General features: G+C 39.9%; 1 protein-coding gene across 1 annotated transcript in view; it reads right to left on the bottom strand.

The window, feature by feature from the left end:
• Positions 1 to 6,405: 6,405 nt before the first annotated feature.
• The window catches only part of DPH6 (diphthamine biosynthesis 6), a 229,872-nt gene continuing 217,784 nt past the window's right edge, over positions 6,406 to 18,493 (bottom strand). The window contains exon 17 of the transcript XR_012633870.1: positions 6,406 to 6,453. The gene's annotated coding sequence lies outside the window, so the exon portion shown is untranslated. The remainder of the gene's footprint in view (positions 6,454 to 18,493) is intronic.

Here is an 18,493-nt window from a genome sequence, read left to right as displayed (position 1 = left end):
TCCCATAAACAACCTAGGTTTCTTTAGAGTCAGGACAAAAAAGACAATGGGCAACCAGTGACACAAGAGAAATAGCTCAAAGATTTTCTGTGAAATAAATTTTCTTAATACATGTTCTTTCCTTGGAGATTTACATGACGTCTTCTGGAGGTGATGATTTAGTGTATAGGCCTTGAGTAGGGAAGACATTCAAATCTGCTTTTTGTGATTTGGAGTGGCCAGGGAACGTGCTGAATGCAAAAGGCAAAAATCCTTTTTTGTGTAATCTGACTTTCATACCTTAGGCCAGTACCCTTACCGGCAGGAAATGGGCTTCTTTATGGGAATTTCAGCACCATTAAGGTTTTCAAAGTCTTTTACTAATTCCAAATGGAAAGGAGAACAAATGTAAAAAATTGCTACAGAAAGAGGAATTATTGTTATCTATTTATCTATACCTTTCTCAGCTCTCCATTTACCACTTTTGGCACTTTAAAGCACAATCCATTTCATACACATTTTCCAGGAGAAAATCAATATGAAACTCTAATCTGAGCTATAAGTAGTTGCTACACTGAGCAAAAAAAGTTTGATACACTGAACTGCTCAACCAAATAAATAATTTAGATAAGTGAATCAATGGTGCTGAAAAGTAAGTCTTCATTAATGGACATGACTGAGAGAGCAAAGAAAGCAAAATGAATCATCAGTACATTGCCTTTAATAATATGATTAAAGAAAGAAGGTGCTGAATTATTAAGAACAGTGAGATGGAAAAGAAAAAGAGCAAAAACCATAAAGGGTACCAGTTTGCAGAATGGTGGTGAACTGGATGCTCTTGCTATTCTGAACGGCGTCGTTTTTCTTTTAATTTTTTAACTCTGAGAGCTGACAATTATTTAGGCCTTGATTCTCCACCTAGCAAAATCACAGGATCTCCTTCCCCTTGGTTTCATATAAATCAATGATTTATGTGATTTACATATAAAAGTGGATTAGTGACTGAAGATGGAGGAGGCCCCTGAAGTAGTATTAAAATCAAGTCCTGTTTCTTCTGAGGTTAATAGCAAAACTCAGACAGAGCCTAATGAGGACAGAAACAACCTCCAGGATTTTGAAGCTAGGGCAGGAGAGTAACTTATATAGATTTTTCTTTTTATAGAGAAATAAAGAATGAATATACAAAATTTAATTTCATGGAAGAGTATTTTAGGATTATAGTAGCATGCTTTGAATCCACCTTCCAAATAATTACACGAAGCCCATTCCTTCAGATACATTGCATTGCTTCAAGAGAAGGCTAGCTTTACTGCCCCTTTTAATTCAACTCTTCAGCTGTGTATTGGTCTTTATATACAAGCTTATAAAGTACGCTTAAATGGGATGTACAGTTCAAAGATTCCTTGTATGCTGGACTGGCTTTTCTCTCACAAATTATCTGATTCAGCTCCCTGGATATAGAATCCCTAAGTAATTATACATTGGGATTTAGTTTTAGATTTGCAACTCTTCAAAAGAATATTGTAAAAAGCTGAGGTAAGTCCCTGTCCATGACATCTGTGCATAAAGATTTGCTCAAATTCACTTGGTTATCTAAGTACGTGCTTTTACATGCCATTAAAGCATGATGAAAGGGTATGCTGGGGATTCTATATTTTAATTTGATTTGATCAGTTGTTAACTTTTATTTCTTCTGAATTGGACATTCTAATAGCAAGGATAACCTCATTTGATGTATTACAGAGACTTCTGTTATTATTATTACTAAATTCCATGATATAAACTCCATAGATTTATTTTATTTTATTTTATTTTATTTTATTTTAATAAATTTACTTTGCTAAATTTACATTTACATGCTAGCCTTTGCTGCCTAACCATAGGGCTGTAATGCTATAAGCTTTGTCCTTACCCCTCTTCCAGCTGCCCTATGTTTTGGGGGTTTTTTAATTTCATTTCACTACATCATATCTAAATTGGATTGTCAGCTCTCCTAGGAAGAACAGAGAGAATTACGCATGGTTTTGGTACTATAAAAATAATAAGACTGATCCCACTCAGAAAAACTCCTGTAGGTCCCTGCCCTGTATTGAAAGCTCGTATTATAAATTGTCTGAAGAAACTGCAGAAGCTGACTGCAGAAGGAAGTGATCACCGCAGATGTGCTCAATGTATGACCAGTATATCAGCATCCCTTATCACCTGATATGTACATACCTGGGTGAGGAACTGTTTGAACCTTTGAGCAGATTGTCAGGACAATCAGTCAGTATTTCGATTCTTTTTTAAGAGTGAGGAAAGAGAATGACATATGTCAATTACTGAATTGCCCTTATAAATTTCACCTGACCTGCAGGCTATGAGCAAGGCACTCCAGTTCTACATTGTTGCTGAAGACTCTATATGGATATTGGAAGATGTTGCTTAATGCACTGCAGACAGAAGTTTGTGTACTGTAGTAATGACTATAGTATTGAAATCTCTATATGGCACAGAATTCTGTCATGCTACATTCCAGAATGAGCAGCAAAGAAGCTGGACAGGTATCTACTGCTTATTACCTCTTCCTATGCAAGAAACAATGGCCCACCAGATGAAGCTGATGACAGTGTGGTAAGAACAAACAAAAGGATGTGGTTTGCTTGTTTTCAGAAGTGGCTCATGTAGAAAGGACATCATATGAAAAATACTATTTCAGCAGTTAAAAACACTGAGATCCTATCACTGACTGGGACCCAGCAGATTTTAGTTCCAGGCTCATCAGGAGTAAGAGGTATCCCACAACAGTTTCTCCTTCTCCTTCCTCTTCTCCATCTTCCTTACTGGTTACATACATGACCATTGGGCTCCAAGTGCCTGATTAGTCACACTGACCCAATCGAATCATTTCATGACAACTAAATATGCACTCTCCAACTGACTCCTTTTTCCTAAAGTATGAGAAGTACAAAAACCCCCAAGGTATAACTGAGTGGCAGATGTCCATAGATCCACACAGAAGGTCAAGGGCTCTTACATTGTCTGTTTGCTAGAGTTGGTAGAAATCTGCTGAATAAATTCTCCTCCCTCACTGTGGCATTTCTAGCTTGTTTCCATATTGGCAAATTCTTCACTGTCTGGCTCAGAGAAGAAGCTTTCCCCAGTGTCTATGTATCTGAGATACTTAACCCATTGAACGGTAAATTTTAGAGAGTGTCCAGATTTTGGATTTCATTATATCAGATTCACTTAACATATAATCCACTGGACTTAGCTGCAACCACTGAAAAGGCTTTGGCAATACATGTTTCTCATTTTCCTGTCTTGACTTTACTTTTTCCTGTGTCTCCTCACACCTAGTATTTTATGTGCTTGCACCACTGCAGTTGGTTACTGTGAATTCTAGCATGATTCTACAGAATCAGCATGTTGGCCAGTAAGGCCTAGGTTTTAAAGCACAGGCTGAATACATCTTCTTATACCTGGGCTTTCACTTTATCAAACTTAAGTGAAACAATAATAAATAGTTATCTGTCTCTACTTCAAAGACACAGTAACGGTTCAGTGACGATAGTAGTTGTCAGCCTACAACATTCTTTCACCTATTAAGAGAACAGTATCTTGACAGACAGTAGTAGGATTACACTTACCAGCAAAAATGAAGGCAAAAAGAACAGCTAATTATAACTGACATAAAAACCCCAATAACCTGCCTTATTCAGAAATGTCCAAAGCAGTTACATCCACAAGTGACAGGTGTTGGTTTCACTTGACTCAGGTGAGGAAGAGTAAAAGGTGGAGAAACCGAGAGCTATGACAAACAGGATCATCAGGTACTCAATTATTTGTGTTATCTCTGTCTTTCTCCTTTAAAAGAACTTTTGTTACATAGACTTTACAAGCAATGTGTAGTTGGACATAACATAATCTAATTAAATATATTACAATGCAAAATTATTTAATTTTTGTACTTTGGGGACATTTTACTGCATCTAATGAAAACATGACCTCAGTGGTAAAGTTACAGACATATTCTAGTTTTCGTTTGGCAGATCCCTCAGTTACAGGAATAATCATTTGTCTAGAAGTATGGCTCAACTGAAATACATCAAGATTTCTGTTTTTGTGTATAACAGTCACTGAACCAATGTTTTAGAAGTAGTCAGGCCCTTCTAGTGATTCTGAAAATAAACCATGTTCTGAACTTGCCCTAATATTTCATTGTGGACTGCAGAGAATGATGATGACCAGTCAGTAGTTATTCAGGTAGTGGAGGCTTCTGCTGACCAGCATCCCAAACCAAAGGTAGTAAAGTCACCAAAAATTGTCAATATCTATCTTCAAGATTTTATCACCTTGGCTTCTATAGTCAGATGATCTATTTCAGAAATTCCGGAAAAGTGCTTAAGGGCAGCTGTGTGTCTGGTGCTAAAAGACTTGCTGTGCTGAATCTCTGACCTTCTTTTGAAATCTTCAGTTAGCCTGTGGACTTGAGGACTAAGGGAGTTATTTGAATCTATGAATAAACAGCAGATCCATTTTTTAAAATTATCTGTTAGGGGTAATCTCATTTATACACACCGGGCACTACATTATATGAAAGGTAATTCAGAGGGGAAGATGTGAAGAGGGGCTACAGCAACCTCAGTATCTGTAACTTCTGCAACCTCAGACCCAGCTCATCCAAAAAATAAAACTGTCTGGTTGTCAACTTTATTATTTCACTCAAAGGAAAGCTGACATTTTCTAGATAATCTACAATCTGAGTCCTCCTTTAGAGAACACGCTCCCCCTGGGAGCCTGATGAGTGGCTTTTGGCAACTGCAGGTGAATCAGAACTTGGACACACAGCAGCCTCCATTACCTCTTCTCACCAAGTATTCCATTAAGTTCTAACCAACCTGGTCTTCCATGGCTGACGCTCAATGGTAGAGTTTCTTCTATAATGTTTGATTAAAAAACCCCTCCACACCTTTGCATAACCTTACTGGGATTACTTGATCTAGTGAGCTCTATAGTAGTGTTTTTTACTTTCAGTCTGTCTACAGTGATAAAAATGAGCCTCTGTGTCATATGGATTCAGCTTTTTCCATTTTAATCAGATGCCCATCAAATGCAGGCAAGGCATAACAAATATTAATGACAAAAAGGCAATAATTTAAGACTTTGCATTACTTTAGCAATTCCAAATGCTCTCTGGAAAACAGGGATGCAACTGGAATCATAACTGAGTCCAGATTCAGCACATCTGTATTACTGACAGGCGAAAATGTTCTAGAAAATAGCTTCCAAAGACCTGACTGTGAATATGTGCCTCTGTGTGTATGTGTGCGTGTTGAGGATGGGGAAGTGTTAATTTGTTGTAAAAAGCTTTCTGATTCCTTTAAGGAAAAGCTGATGTATAACAAACTACGTGCAAACCCAGGCAAAAAGGTGGAAAACAGACATTAGACTATTATTGGACAAATTCCTATAATGTTCATCTTGCAATGCAGGGTGTAATTTCTGCACTATATTTTCCTAAATCAAGATTCTCAGGATCAGTAGTATCTTGTGATGTGAATAAACTTTTACTGAGGAAGGCAAACGCTATCAGCTGCAAGACTAGTACTGTGCCACCTGTGACCCTTCCTGTCTTTCTCATTGCAGACTGGATATTAATGCTGTACTTTAAATATATGAGACTGCTTAAATCACATTGAACCCTCCTCAGGGGAATGTTAAACAAACAGAGAACCTGTTAACATAACATTTATCAACACACACACTGGCAGAAACAGTCTCAGAGATTTTGAATAAATCACAAAGCTGTTTCCAACTCATTTTTATTTTTTTCAGAAGACAACATATATGGGCAGATGAGTGTCTTAGTGATAGTAAAATTTTTCTGAATGTCAGATTAATAACAGGACTTTCATGTTCCAGTAAAATTCTACAATGTGATCAATTTGGCACTCATTATTTATAAATATTTTATAGTATTTATATTTAGTCACTATCTAAGACAATAGTAGCTAAACTGTGCCTGTTCCAGACAAAGCTGAAAGAGTTTGGAGCTATTCCATTATCCAATATTATAGTAATTTCCATCTTTTGAATCTGTCTCAAATTGAATAAAACTGTCCAGTCATGCTGTGCAACAATATTTTCTCAAATGTGTATCAACTCTTTTGGAGACATGTTAATTTATATTCTACATATTAAAGTGCTTTTCCAGAGGGAGGTAGTTGGAAAGGGCTGGAGGGGAAGGAAAGGAATCTTGTCCAAATATTTCACAATTCACTCAAAATCTAGTTAAGTGCTGAGTCCCTGTCAGCTTTCGTGACTATATTTCAGCCCTTGTTTCAAAACATATGTTGTTCCAATCCCTGCAGAAGTCTCTACTGGTTGGAACCTCTTACTCCACCTTTGATCAAGTCGCACGCGGTCACTCCCAGCTGTCAGGCAGCCTTCATTTCCTCTAAGAACACATGCAGATCAGGCCTGGTGGGGCTGCTGCAATACAGAAATCACAAGGTTTGGGTTGGGGTTTTTTGCACAGTATGTGCAAAATCCATCCCCCAACATAACTTTGCTCTTTGTAAGACAGCCACAGTTATAAAAGGCATTTCTGTCTCTGGGAATAAAGGGTATACAATTTCTAAAAAAATACTGTTGAAGCTTGATGCAAGAAAAAACAATACATAACCAACCAAAAGTATCTTTGGAACCTCCTTTAAATCTTGCTAGCAAGGCAGTCCAGACCCATTTAATGATTTATGTCTTGCTCAAAACTTGAAGGAAGTCAAAAGTCCTTGCAAGCCACAATGGTGTCCTAGAACTGTGTGAAGCTCTAAGGAAGCAGTAGCTATTTTGTAGTGTCTTCTGAGCTTATTTTCCAACACTACCTAGAGTTCAGAGCTGTATGGAAACACTTCTACCTTTCTGAAATCAGGCAGCTGTAGATCAGACACTGTACATACATAAGAGCTTTACAGAGAATTGCTGGTAGGTCACTGATATGCAAAGCTAACCTTTAATTGTCTTCAGATGTTTCAGGATCATTTAAATTGCAATTCTACAGGGAAAGGAAGATGGAAGTGTGAAATAAAGTCTATGGGCCTGATTCATGAAAAAGTTACAGACCATTTACATAGGAAAGGAATGCATGAAAATCCTTTACAGTGTGCCTATGTGATTTATTAGATTCCTTTTCCCTGTGTAATTGGTTAACTGCACTTGAAAGGTGTGGATTCCAGAGATGAGAGAAAAAGGCTGAAGAAAATGTGGTAGAGCATTGTAGCTTGCTCAAGATCTATACGCAGCAGGCAGACAAAAAGGTAACTGTGGTGAACATAGACAACGTTTTTGAGGTTCAGTAGCCTGTCTTCAAAGTGCTCATTGATGATGAGCTCATGAGTGCTCAAAGTTCTCCTGTGCTGGAACAGGAGATACTACTATACTGGAACATAAAAAATTATGCTATGTTAGTAGATTTTTGTTTTGTTGGGGATTTTTTTAGAGTAACCTCAGTATACTAAAAACCTGAGAGTAGCACAATTGCAATGCTGAGCTCCATAGTCAAAGGAAGATCCATCAAAGCTAAACACTCAGTATGGTTGAACATATTTTCTCCTCTTACTCTTCTATCTTCAGCATCTTTTCTTTGCCTGCCATAAAAGCACTTAGGTCAGATAGTTTCACCAACGTGTAGAAATTTCCCCTCTTGCTGCCCTATTAGCAATGGCTTGTGGAGGGGTGATAACTGCTTGCTTATTTTGCCCTGCCTTTCCATTCAGACTGGAACTGTGTTATCTGTGGTCCCCAAAAATGCCTGTTGACTGTGCCTTACATGTCAGGGTTCAAGATCAGAGACCAGCATTGGTCAGGAAGGGATAGTTTCATTTTTGATGTAGAGGGAACTTCGTACCTATAGCTTCTAAGTGTAGCTTACAGTAAACGAAAACAGGAGACTGAAGAGTGGAACCAGGAATATATTCTCAATGTGCAAAGTGGGATCCTGCAGTTAGTTACGATTCATTTTAAGTGGAAATTTTCTTACTCTAACATTTTAAGTGGAAATTTTCTTACTCACATTGCAGACAAAATTGTTTAATATCACATTAAGTAAAACTTTCTCTCTATCACAAGGCAGGTTCTGAGCAGACAAGCCATTGATGAACAGGCTTGGAGAGACGATATCAGACCTTATGAAATTGTACGTGAGACTAGAACTTCCTTTAACTATCCATGAGTGAAAGGTCAGGTGGCTATGGAAAATGTAGATAGATGGCTAAAGAAAATGTAAGAGAGAAGGGAAAAGGAAAGGGAGAATTAGAAATACAAAAACTTATTTGTAAGATAGGTAACAATTTGTTAAATAGGTAACAAAGAGAAGGGAGTCTGGAAGATTTCTTTATTTGAAAAGAAAGGAAAACAGGAAGTTACTGGAGAAGGAGAGAGGAAGAATGCAAAAATCTCTCAGAATCTCTGTATCTACAGTCATTGCTGAACTCTAAAACTATATGAGCTGGCAAGGCAAGATATTCAGCCAATATGGAGAAGAACAGAGAACCTACATCAATTCATATTATCATGGGTTGTGTTGGAGTCCAAATGAAGAGGATAAGCTGAATGAACCCTGTGTAGCCTGAAAGGTATGTAGGACATGCAGGACAATCAAATCTCCAACGTATCCTGGGATACGTTGGAGAGATTGAACAAGTTTTTATGAAAACCATGAGAGAGTGAACTGAGGTATGTGGGATGAGCTGGCATGAAGGTAGAATGAATTTCTGCACATATCAAACAAATGGTTTCGTTGTTTTTATGATTTAGAAGATGAAAAGGGAGCTTTTTTTACCATTGTTTTGCTTAGCAACAGCAACAAAAACAAGTACTCAGCTGTGACTGTCAATTGCTCAGCTCATTAAAATATTAAGAGAGAACACATCTTAGCAGAGCTCTGAGCCTGCAGAGCTGCCAAAATCAGCTTCCCAATACTGAGGGAAGGAGTACTGAGTTTTTCTCCTTTTTCTTTTCTCTTTCACCCCTTATTGTCATCAGTCTTGAAGCAGATTGCTTCCTAATGTTAGTTTTTACTTTTCTTGCGTCTCAAGGAAAGAGGCCTAGGGCACCATGTTCCAAGGTTTCTTCAGCAAATAATACAGACTAATGTCCATCCCAGAAGACCTTTCGTAACAGGTTTCTTTTCCTCAGATCCTCATGTAGTCAGAGCAATACAAGGGTTCCATTGCCTTCCATGACAGTCTGATTTATGCAAGAGGAATAATAGGACCAAAACTGAGAAGATACTGTAGCTTGTTTGACTTTCTGGATGCCAGGATACATTGCTTAAAGTAGAAATTTGAGTAATTTCAAGACATTTTGACTGATTTTATGAAGTTCTGTTAATGTTGCTATGGTAGGTTGACCCCAGCCAGCAGCCAAGCACCCACACAGCTGCTTGCTTATTCCCCTCTCTCCCCAGTGGGATGGGGGAGAAAATAGAAAGAACAAAAGTGAGAAAACTCGTAGGTCGAGATAAAAAACAGTTCAACAGGTGAAGAAAAAAGATGTGATGTCAGGTGATGCAAAGGCAATCACTCACCACCTCCCACAGCAGACTGATGCCCAGCCAATCTCCAGTCAGTAGCCACCTTGGAAGACAATCTCCCCTTCTTTGCCTTCTACCTCAGTTTTTATTGCTGAGCAACATACCATATGGTACGGGCCATCCCTCTGGCCACTTCAGGTCAGCTGTCCCTGCTGTGTCCCCTCCCAGCTCCCTGCCCACCCCCAGCCTACTCACTGAGGGCACAGAGTGGAAAAAAGAGAAAGCCTTGATGCTGTGAAAGCACTGTTTAGCAGCAGCCAAAATACTGGTGTGTTATCAACACCGTTTTAGCCACAAATCCAAAAAAGCAGCACCATATGGACTGCTATAAAGAAAGCAACTCCCAGTTAATCCCAGCCAGACCCAGTACAGTCGCTATGGTCGACCTATTTGCTCATAAATTCTGAATATAACTGGTACCACTGGAAAAGAGAATGTAATGAAAGAGTGAAAATATTGATTTTAAAATGCGGCTGTTTTCATTTCACAGAGTAGTGCATTCTCTCATATGTAAATCTCATTGCCTGCCCTCTAGTTACAAGGTGAGGAAGAGTAGTGGCTTTGACAAGGTAAAAAACTAGTTTTCTGCGTTTTCCTTATTTCTTTTGTTGGTGGTCCCTTTTATTTTATTTACCATGGCTGCTTATCTTCTTTTCCCTACAGCTTCATTTTTCTATTTCTTCTTGGTACATTCCCTTCAATTTATCTAGATCCAGTACACCAGTAGGTTTCCCCACTGCCCTCCTCCAGCCCGGAGTCAGTGCATTCCCTTCTGTCCATGGCACGTGCAGAGGCTGAATGCTTCACTGCTTTGGAGAGCCAGGATTTCTCTAAAACCAGTTGCTCAGCTCCTTTTCCCAGAAATACAAGCTTTCAGTATCCTAAAACCAGTATCATGAAACAAGATTCAGTGTCCTAAAAGCAATACAAGGTGTAGCCTCTTAGAGAATATTACTGATGTCTTGGACCCTTCATTTTCTGTGCTGACACAAACTATGCTGCTTAATGGCATTTGCTTTGGCCCCAGTTGGTCAAAGTGTATGTGCAGACATCTAAACATTTCATTAATATCAGGAAAGCATATGTTAAGTGTCTTGCTGAATAGGGGTCTTGATAGCAGTTTTAATGCACTGCAGGGAATAAATTCTTTCTGTATTAAAACAGGTTAGCTCAATGTCAGTGCAGTAACTGTCAACGAAAAGGAGGATTTCTTAAGGAAATAGGAATATCATTGACAGTTTGATACAAAATAGCTGAGAGACATGAACAAGTGCTTTTTGTACTGAGGAGATTGTACCTGAAATAGCAAAGACTGAGAGAACAAGCATGGAGAGACAAATAATTTGTTTTTCTTTTTCCTTGTATAATTAGGCACTGGTCCATTCCTGAAAGGGAACACAAATGTTCAAATGCATTTAAAAAAACAAACAAACAAACAAACAAAACAAGGAAATAGTCTTTCAGTAGCATACATGGTTTTTCTATGAACACAGCTTTTCTGGTCCTCTGCAATCATTGTCCATTGTTGATCAACATGACAAGCTCCTCCCAATGTGATCTGCATTATCTTACTCTGTACTCTTCAGAGCAATTGATAAACTGTTGGAATGCTCTTCTTCCCACCCAAGTTCCTCATTTCACAGCTGTAGTAGAGCTTATGTCTTTGTCCTTCTTAGAGTGAAAGATTAAATGTAGTTCATTTCCCCTATCTAGTCTAGTTGCCACAAGTTGTTTTCTGTTATCCTCAAAGGCTTCTGGGAAAGCTGCTTCGCAGCAGCAAGATGGAGAATCAGGATGGTAGCTCTGTAAATAAACTATAAAAAGTAGTTAGGCAAGCACATCTGAGGCACATAGTTTCTCTCATAAACTTGAAAATGATAATACAAGGGTGAGTAGGGTTTTTGATGTTTAAAGTAGGCAACAGAATTATGTGTTCCTTTGGACTCTAATCCTCACAGTGCACTGACTTGTGTCGTGACTTAGAGCCAAAAAAGAGACATCAACACATGCCACTTTTAGGAAATTTTAGTTAACAGACCCCAGAACAACATCATAGATTTTTCCCTTTGCACTTGCATAGACCAGGTTTATGAATGTTTCTTAGTACCACTGCAGAGGAACAAAAGAGAGTGATTTGGTGGAAGAAGAGCATAAAGACTCTTCTTACAGCTACAATAAGCTGTGCTTCAGCTGCTTTTGTCAGAGGGCAGCTCTGAGTTGACCTGTGCTGGGACAGAGGTGAAACATCTTCTTTTCTGTGCTCCATACTGTATCACTGGCTGCTGCTCCAGTTCTCTAGGTGCGGAAGTTTGTACCAATTAACAGCAGTGGCACTAAGTACCCTAGACTGGATGGACTGATTAAAGCTTACAGCAAGAGCCAGAAACTCAATAGGTCAGCAGTCGATAGTTACAGTATTCCAACAGCCAATGCTGATTTAAAAGCTTTCTCCAAACTTTTCAGTAAATGGTTTTGATTATGGTTGTCCCATATCCCAGTGGATTGTATCGCAGAACAAGAGAGGAGAACACTGCTTCTTTCTCTGGATTGGATTTTGTGCAATGTCTAACCTGGTTTAGGTGTTTTGGTCCAAGGAGAGGATTCATGACTGTGACTTCTGAATGGCACCTGAGCTGAGAGTGAGGGAGCCGAGTCCTTCCTTCAGTTGTTTCTGCCAGCTGGCTTGGTCTGTACCTACTCAGTATCCTGGTAATTGATACAGTCGATTTAAGGAACATATTCTTGGGATCTGTGTCTCACAATTTATAAATAAAACAGGTGTGTAATCTAGGTCTTTGGATTCTACTGGTACAAGGCACCTGTGAGTTAGTTACTGTTCTTTTATCTGCTTTCCACCTGTGCAGTGCAGTCTCCTTGCTCCCTCAGCTGTGACCAGCACGACCTGAGAGAACAGTTCCTGCCCCAGCTGTTAGGACAGCTGTGTTGTGACACTTAGTCAGAAAGGAGTGGTACAGCAAAGAACCATATGGAAGTGGCAACTTGGGGTGGTTGTCTGTTTTCAACCCTTTTGACCTTCAGAGTGAGATGCAATGGCCCATGGCTGACAAACTGCAGGAATGGGATGCCAACACGGGATTCACGGTAACGCTGCCTGTTGTAGACTCTTTCTCGGCCCTGCCTTCCTACTGTTTGTTTGTGTGCTGGGCACTCTCACACCTCAGCTGGGAATTCAGTCTGAATCTGGGAGCAACAGGGAAGGTATCAGGGGCAGGGTAAATGCTAGCCACAGCCTGTGCTTCTTGGAGCTGTGCTTCTCCAGTAGGAAGGGAGGCCTTGCACTAAACACCTGCCATGAGATTCTGCAGTGCTCTGCCTGTCAGTGCTGCTTTAAACACACTATGTATGAGGCCTGGAGAGTCAACCGATGCCTATTCTGGAATCTCAGTGACCACGAGATGTTGTTTGCATAGCTTCTGAGTCCTTCCTCCCGGGAGGTGTCCCCTTTCAAAGTGGAACGGTCCTAAGCACACTAGTGTGTGTCTAGATCCAACCCTGGGCCTTCTGTGTGGTGTCACAACGTGCCGGTATAAAAGCATCTCCAGCAGCCTGTTTCTTTCAAATGCTTCACAAGTGCCAAGTCAGGAAATGTTAGTTTTTTTGTGGAAAGAAAACAGCTGTTTATTTTATTTTATTTGAATGATGGTGTGGATTTTAATTCAGCAAAGACATAAAGTATGTTGGTAAATTGTGAGTGTGTGTAGGTGGGTGTGTTGGTGGGTGTAGGGAGCATATGGAAGAAACTGCAGGATGAGAAAGCAACCAACAGAAGGGTTTTAAAAAGTATAAGACAAAGCAGACTTCTTCTCTTAGTACGTTTTAACTCTCCTTTTGGCAACGGTTCATGCTACAGCCTTTTTTCTCCCTCCCGCCTAGTTGATGAATTCTATTCAGATCTCCCTATATTTGCTTTGAAAGGAATTTCTGTATTTATAGTTCCAGGACCGAGAAGATAACACAAAATTGTTGCCACTAACACAAAATTCACAGGAAATGTACCGGGGCTTGTGTTTCCAGCCCCAGGCACCGCCCCGGTGCCCCGGGGCGCGGGGGGGCGCGGAGCGGCGGGGTGCTGTTGCGCGGCGGGGGCGGGCGGGGGCAGCATTGCCCGCGGAATGGCGGCGGCAGCGCTGCCCGCGGAATGGCGGCCGCGCCCGGGGGGGCTCCGGGAGGCAGCGGCGGACGGGGACGCGCAGGGAGGGACGAAGGAGCGGGGAAGGGAAAAATAAATTCCCCCTTTCTGGGCCTGTTTGGACTCGGCTGAGGCTGCTTCTGCGGCGTGCTCGGGATCGCTTTACTGCGATTCTCTTTCAGGGGAGATTGTGAGATTAAAAAAAAAGGATGAATAAAATCAGGTCAGCACCAGCACCTAGTGTTCACTGTGGCGTCAGCGACACCTCTGCTTGGGAACGGTTAAAAAGGCTTTCAGCAGGATTTTTAACTTGTTATGTGCTTAACCTGTAACATACTTACTGAAAACCTGGGACCTTACATTCAACAACAGATCCAGAGAATTGACTGCTCAGTGCTCTGTAAACAGGCCAGATATTCAGAAAATGGAATAGAATAGAATAGAATAGAATAGAATAGAATAGAATAGAATAGAATAGAATAGAATAGAATAGAATAGAATATTTCAGTTGGAAGTGATCTACAAGTATCATCTAGTCCAACTGCATGACCAAGTCAGGGCTGACCAAGAGTTCCAGCATGTTGCTGAGGGCACTGTCCAAATGCCTCTTAAATCACTGACAGGCCTGGGGCATCGACCGCTGCTCAAGGAAACCTGTTCCAGGGTTTGACCACTGAAGAAATCAGTTCCTCTTTGAGCAACTATGCAAAGGCTCTGATTTTTTTGACAGGCTTTGCTCTTCAACATTCAGTCTAAGCAGAGTGGCACTCTGTGCAGCCCTTTAAAACCATACACCTCATAACAGACAAGGACTAATGAAGATTTTTCTAATCTTTTTGCAGTAGATTGACTTTACACCTTATTTATAAGGTCTCCTCTGGTCAACTTTGGAAACCTACCAGATCATAAAGTGATACCTTCCCAAGAAGGTAATTCTGAAGAAGGTAACCTTCCAAGCACCTTGTCAAAGGTGCTTGAATTGCTTGAGCATAAATTCTACTCAGTCAAAATTCAAATTATGTTCCCAGTCACTTTGGTGCTTTTGAAAAATGTAAGTGCTTGGGTTTGGTAGATGCAACAGATATTTCACTACTGAGTTGCACTGTTGAGATGCAAGTAACACCTGAATAAAAGCATGGAAGGCTTGCTCACCTTATCTTGGATGTATGAAACTCTACAGTTTGTATTTCTGAATATACCTGATGCCAAGGCAGCTAGTTGTAATTCTCAGCTTTTTTTCCTGTGTGCTATCTCACTTTGCTTTTGGTCCTCATCTTAACTTGGATTTTTAAGGTCCTTAGTCATGACTGCAAAAGAAGAGCTCACATGGGGTTTTCCTTTTGTTGAACATACACTGGACATTGTAAGTATCAGGAAGAGGAGGAATAAAATAAAATCAGAAAGGAGGAATAAGAACACAAAAAGGGGAAAAGAAAGGGGAGAAGAGAGAAACATAGTGGTAGCAAAGGAAGAATTGTCCAAAGACCAAAGGCTTTGTCTGATGACAGAAGAGAAAAAGCAGTTTTCTCAATCTTCCTGTCCTATTTACAGTTCTTAACCCTCCAACTTCTGCAGAGAAGTAGTTTTAAAAAAATCTCAGTAACATTAAAACCACTGTTTTCTAGTTTTGGGGATACAGAGAAAACCATGAACATGTAAGGGTAGCCCCAGAAGTCAAAGTCTGCCTATGCTACTTATTGCTGCTCAGTGCAGAAATGAACAAATCCAGACATGGTCTGGACAGTTACGCTGCAGCTGTACAAGAGGCATGAGCCTGGGCTGTGCTCTGCACTCCTGCACCAATCTGTCCCTCAATAGCATCCTCATACCATCCTGAAGTCTGCTAGGTAGGCCAGAAAGCAAGTGAAAAACACTGACAGTGTTGTATTTTAAAAAGTCTCTGTAATTGACAGCCGACTCAGGGCTCAAAATTATCTACCTCATCAACTAAGGGCATAAAGAGCATTGAGCATGTTCTCCTTTCCAGTGATGTATAACCCTTACAGCATCCCTCACTGTAGATGTATCGCTGCCTACAAGAGAATCTTCACAATAATCTAATCTAACCCATTACTGTTGTCCTCATTTTACAGGAGGGAAGAGGTCATAAATATATAACTTACAACCATTGCAAAGTTCAATGTCAATGTCAGAATTTAAGGCTTCTTGTCTCTGAGGACTGTGCTCACATCTCAACAATATTTATGCCAGAGAGAGAAGGTTCTTTTTTTACTTGAAATAAGGTGTCTCAGAGTATCATAGAAAGAAAAATATCTTTTAAATAGAATTTGGCATTCTAGCCAAACATTTTAAGAGATGTAAATTGCAACAAGTTCTGCAACAGAAAGTTTTCTGTGGTCCAACGCTTTCTGGTAATTTGAGAAAAAAAAAGAATCTGAGTAGAAAATCTGACCTTTTCTGTAAGAAAATAACCACTTTGACCCAATTCTTTTTTTTGGGGAAAAAAAAACCCAACATGACCCAAAAAAACCCCCATTTGAAGTCTTTTATTTTCACTCAGATAGGAAATAAATACAAATTTGAAACCTTGATAGTTGTTTTAAAGTGGAATTGAAGGCCTTCGGCCAGCTCTCTTTACCTCTTGAAATCACTTTGTGACACATATCAAAGAGTTTGGCCACCCCTGATATATGTACATATTAGAGTGTGCACTCAGTGTTTGAAATACAGTGTATGAAATTGCTCACAGCACATTAAGAATGCTCAGCAATGTGCAATTTTAGGGTCGCACTTTATGCTGTAAGACACACTGTGCTGTTAGCAATCTTTTTTCTCACTAAGCACACATTATTTGAGTTTTCTAGTTGAGCATACACCTAAACGAATTTTTACTTTTTTAAAAGAGGACCATAAATTACCATCAAAGACTGGGGTCTCAAATCAGCTGTTATTTGAAGACTGTCTGCTTCTTCTGAAAGACCTATATCATCCTTACATCCATATCCTTTGTAGCAAAGCACAAATTCAGAGGATATAAAACCTACAAGTCCAATTAAAAAGGCATTACATACAAATTGCACATTGAAGGTAGTGTGGGTGTTTTAAACAAAATTTTGTCCTCTCACAGGGTTTTTGTGTGAACTTTCTTAATTTCCCTAGTTTATTTTCCTTTTCAAAGACTTTCAAAGATGACTGCTTTTCATCCCTTTTTCCCAACACAAAATAGTGGTAGCTGCCTCCACTTTACTACATTCTCTCTTTCACGTTTTCCATAGGGGTTGATCCACCTGTCCCTTAAAAGGGGGTAAAAAACAGCTCTGGGGAGTGCCTGTCAAATAAGAAGGTTGCACAGTGATGTGACACTGTGTGTATGTGTGTGTGTGTGAGAGAGAAATCAAATAAAATTCAGAGCTGAAAAAATAATTCACTGTATGTAGCACACAAGAAAAATCATGATAAAGTCCTGAGCTAACTCACATAGTGCTTTCAGGAATCAGAAAAATGACACTGTCAAAACACAACATTAGTTTTCAGAAGCCTCGAGGCAAAATTTTATTTATTTAAAGTTAGCTCCTATTTTAATAACAAAAAAGTGGCAGCATATTCTACATCAAAGAAAAAACTTTTCCTAATGTTTCCATTCCTCTTGTGAAGTACCAGAGCTGAAGTAGTGGAGCTGTCTTTCTCTAAATAATTATGTGTGGCAGGATCTCAACCTGAGAAAGCTTTTTGTCTGCACTGGGGACTGTGGCATAAAGAGAATTGCATTTGGCTTGCCTAATCTGAGCAGCAATATGAGATATTCTGACTTCTAGTATTTAAATAGTTAGCTTTAAACAAGATCCGTAACAATGAAAGGCAAGTCCTGAATCAACATCTTGGTGCACCGTAGTGCCCTGATGTAGGAGGAGTACAAATGAGAAGCACATTCATGGGCTACAGCTCTCCAGTCAAGACCTCTCAGCCACATGATCCTTGTGGCAGTGACCAGGAGAAATGTCCCCTAACAGCAGGATGGCACACAGCTGGTGGCTTCTCTTGCATATTACTCTAGTTTCAGGCATCCTCACCTTCAGATGCCAGACCAAAGCACACTGTTAGAGTAGTGCCAGACCAAAGCATTTACCATTTTATACCTTGTTGAAAGGGTGAGAGATGTGTTTTAAAGTTCACTTTTGGATCTCTTTCCTGGAAACTCTATTTATTCCTCTTTGTTCTTCATACATTAATCGTTTTTTTTAGTTGCAACTAGCAATAGCAAGAAGGCAGTCCAGGGCCCATTCCTTCAAAGCCAACCTATAAATAAAGAATAAACCCCTTAGATCCCTAAACCTGGTTTTTGCCTTTTTAGCTTCCCCACAGGTTCCTAATAATACCATTCCTTTCCTACTGACTTCTTGTCTATGTTTCCTTTCTATTATTTCATATCATTTAACACCTCCTGCTTTGAACCTTAACAGATCCAGCTCGGAGCTGTGGAAATTTGGTTCAGTTACAAAAGGCTCTACATTTGCATGTATCTGGGTCTTGCTGCAGAACGGTTGGGTCTGTGTGGGAGTACGACTGAACTTTGTTGCAACGAGATAACTCTTACATCTGAGAAATATATTTCTTCCTTCTGGACCCCTGTTCTCCTATAAGCAACAAAATAAACTACTGTCAAAGCAGCTACCAACAGAACTATGGGAATCAGAGACAGCGAAGCAATGCTTGCACGAACTTGCAATCCTAATGCAATGCCGCAACTTCTAACTCAGACAAACAACGTCTTTCTTATAAAGCAGGGGTGTGGCAATAATATGATGTACCAAGGATGGGGTCACAGAGTA

This window comes from Athene noctua, chromosome 6 (assembly GCF_965140245.1).
Source record: "Athene noctua chromosome 6, bAthNoc1.hap1.1, whole genome shotgun sequence".
NCBI classification, from domain to species: domain Eukaryota; kingdom Metazoa; phylum Chordata; class Aves; order Strigiformes; family Strigidae; genus Athene; species Athene noctua.
Note: the sequence above shows the minus strand (reverse complement) of the source record. Positions and strands in the feature narration are given on the sequence as shown.